At 44.7% G+C, this 3253-nt stretch overlaps 1 protein-coding gene across 9 annotated transcripts in view; it reads right to left on the reverse strand.

The window, feature by feature from the left end:
* The window catches only part of LOC489976 (transmembrane protein 180), a 50630-nt gene extending 47797 nt beyond the window's left edge, over positions 1 to 2833 (reverse strand). For 6 of the 9 annotated variants that reach the window (XM_038540061.1, XM_038540060.1, XM_038540062.1 and 3 more), the window contains exons 1-2: positions 2745 to 2830; positions 2120 to 2326 (exon numbers count right to left, since the gene is read on the reverse strand). The gene's annotated coding sequence lies outside the window, so the exon portion shown is untranslated. Of the gene's footprint in view, positions 1 to 1791; positions 1927 to 2119; positions 2505 to 2744 lie in introns of those variants that run through there. The other 3 variants (XM_038540057.1, XM_038540056.1, XM_038540058.1) reach the window with 3 other exon arrangements.
* Between the last annotated feature and the right edge of the window lie 420 nt (positions 2834 to 3253).

Raw genomic sequence — 3253 nt, forward strand, 5'->3', positions numbered from 1 at the left:
GTCCCTGAGCTTCACTTTGCATTGGGTAGATCCAAAAATGGTGCCAAATCTATAGGAAATAGGGCCCTATAATTAAAAGGGGTTATTAAACCCACATGCAGACCAAACATAGTCTGTAGACTAAATAAAGAATATTTTACTCATATGTACATTAGTATCCTTAAAATATTTGTAGGTTCTGCTGTAATGATAAGATACCATCTGAATTTTTTTGTTATCATTACATGGTGCACAAACACCTGAAAAGCACAAGTGCCATTATGTGGAGGCCAGCCAACATTTTTGGCTTTAAAGGTATTCTCGGATTTGAAAAAGCTGGGAACTACTGGTGAAGATCCCATTCTAGTGAGTTACTTTTGGCCTAAGGGAGAACGAAAAGACTGGGTTTTCATTCAAGAAGGCCAAAACAAAGGAGTCAGTTGAACCAAAAGCCATGATACAAATTTAGCTCACCAAAACGTAGGCACTCTCCTTTTTCTTAGTTTTATTTCAGGCATGCTGAAACAAGAAGCATGCCACATCTTCTGAGCTGATCTATCATTACATCAGGAAGTGGGTATTTATAAACTCAGAATTTTGCAGAGGTTCACTGAGTTAAATTTTTTTAAAAAGAATTTGAGTTAAGCACCTATCCTGTCTGAAACATGTGACTATAAGGTTTTAATAATATTCTGAAAAACTCTTGTAGCCTGAATTTCTCTTTGTTTATATATACTGAGAGGAGGAAGTAAAATTCCCTTTATTTTCATTTGCAACAGGAACTATCAATATTTTGGTTTATATTATTTTCATCATGGTAAGTACTTATTTCATAAAGTATTAAACTGAAAATCACCACTTAACAATTTTTTTAAAGCCACCACTACAATCTAAAAACTCTCCTTACCTGATTTTCCTATAGCAACAAAACACAAATTATATCTTTACGAGCAGGGATCTTTTATCTTTTTTTATAAAAAAAAATTTTTATCTTTACGAGCAGGGATCTTTTATCTTTTTTTAAAAAAAAATTTTATCTTTTACGAGCAGGGATCTTTTTTATCTTTTTTATCTTTTCTGAAACTGGTTCTTCTTTACCACAAAAGGTTTTATACAGTAGAATTTAAGTAGCAAAATGGTATAATGATTAGGCTGGACAGGTGTATGATGTACTCATGAATTATTCAATGAAAACCCAAAACTTCCTTTTAGAATCAACTTGGGTTGTTATTCACTAACCTACTACTACACCAAATAATATTAATGTCACAGAGAAAGCTGTTCCTGACTGCTTCTAAGTTTTGACTAAGTAGACTGTAAAAGAATGATGGGGACTTCTCCAAAGCATGACTTTAAGCAGCGAAAGCTAACATCTGTTTTTCAATGTGATTTTTGTACAAACTTTCCAAGGGAAAATCGTTTCCCCAAAAGGTGTCCTTAAAACGAACCCACTAATACCAAAGACTAAACTATCAATAACTTTAACTCTCTATATCTTTCTCTCTTTTTTTTTTTTTTTTTTTTTTTTTTTTGCTTTTGAAGGAGAATGTGAAAGAATATTTCAATACACTGACCAATTTGATTTGGAATCTAAGTTATTTGCCATGGAGAAAAAAGCTAGCACTTTCAATCTTGTGGATCAGTGACTATGAAAATGAGTCTCTTGAAGGTCAAATGCCTGATTCTAGCCCTTCAGCTTCCACAAATCACCGTCAGCAAATCCTAAATCCAATCATCTCTTTCCAAAGAAAGTGTGTAGTGACTTACTTTTATTTTTTTTTTAATTTTTAAAAAAATTTTTTAGCGACTTACTTTAAGATAGTTGGCTTTAAATTATTTTCTTTTGGCTCTGGACTGTATCTCTACCTGAATTTTGACAATTAGGGCTAAGTAAAGGCTGTAACGTAACCCAGTTTTCTTCTTTTTTTTTAACCTAGCAATAAAAAGTAATCAGTAACATTTTGCCTTTTGGTATAACCGAATTCAGAAGAAAAGGATTTGAGTTTACTGTTCCTCTTTTATTACTAATACCATTATTGCTTCTACGTTTATTGGTTGGCATTCTACTACTATAGGAGAGAGCACGGCTGTCTTTTATGAGCTGTATCTTGACCTTTCCGTCAAGGTCGAGAACATTTACCTTCCAATCACCCCATTTAGGAGTTTCTGAGTTTTGTCTGCGCGATGATGGTAAAGGCCGCTCCCTACGAGTAGCAATTAACTTTAACTTTAACCCCAAGGAAAGCGAAGTTCACTGCCCTGCTGGCCATCAAGTGCTGCATTCAGCTCCAGCTCCCTCCAGGTGCAACGTCACGACCCTGGGTACTACACCTGGCGGTCTATGAACCTTATAAAAATCGTGTACAAAAGTGCTTGCAATTTTTTTCCCCTAAGGAAATACCTTTAACTGCACCCTATCCCCCCTCCCCCCCAGACACTCAAATGGGAGCCCTTCATTTCAGGGGGAAGTGAGTACAACTCTCAAGGGTTTGGAGGTGAGCGCTCAATCAAGGAGAAGACAGCTAACAGCCCTAAACTACCGACCGATCCGTAACTTCCCAGCTCGAGGAGCACAGCTGGGGGGGGGGGGGGGTCCAAAGTCCAGAAGAGGCCAGCCGCGCAGCGGACCTCGGGCTCCCGGCACCCTTCGCGCCTCCGCTCGCACGAAGGGCGCCCACGACAGCCGCCCACGGCTCGGACGCGGGCCCCCGCCCCTGCAGCCCATTTAGGCTGCCCACTGGCTAACTGGCTGGCCGGACACCCACCACTGGCGCCGCGGAGGCCGCCAGCTCCACCGCCAGCACCCCAAACGCTGGCCCAGGAGCGACCCAACGCACAGGCGAGGGCGGGGCCCTCGGCCGCACCCCTTCGCCTTTCCCCCGCCTTCTTTGTTTCTTCCGGAGTCGCCATTGGCTGCTTGCCCGCGAGACCGGGCGACCCGCGGGCCTGCGGTGAGACGGGATTGGACGACGTCGCCGCCGCTCGACCGGCGGCCCGCTCGCGATTGGCCGAGGCGCCGCCGGGGGTTTGAATCGCGGCCCCGGCCGGGGAGGGTTCTGCCAAAGTGCCACGTTGGGCCCGGCTGCGGCGTGAGGAGCCGGTTCAGGGCGCCGGCCCGGGCGCTCGAGCCGGGGCTCCGGTCGTTGGGGCCGTTGGGCGGCTCGAGGCGGGCCGGGGAGCCGGTGCGCGGCGTGCGGGGCGGGTCGCCCGGCGGCAGCTCTGGTCAGGAGGCGCGGCGGAGCCTGGGCGGCGGCGCGTCCCGCCCGAGGGCGGC

The sequence above is a fragment of the Canis lupus genome, chromosome 6, assembly GCF_011100685.1.
Source record: "Canis lupus familiaris isolate Mischka breed German Shepherd chromosome 6, alternate assembly UU_Cfam_GSD_1.0, whole genome shotgun sequence".
Taxonomy (NCBI): domain Eukaryota; kingdom Metazoa; phylum Chordata; class Mammalia; order Carnivora; family Canidae; genus Canis; species Canis lupus.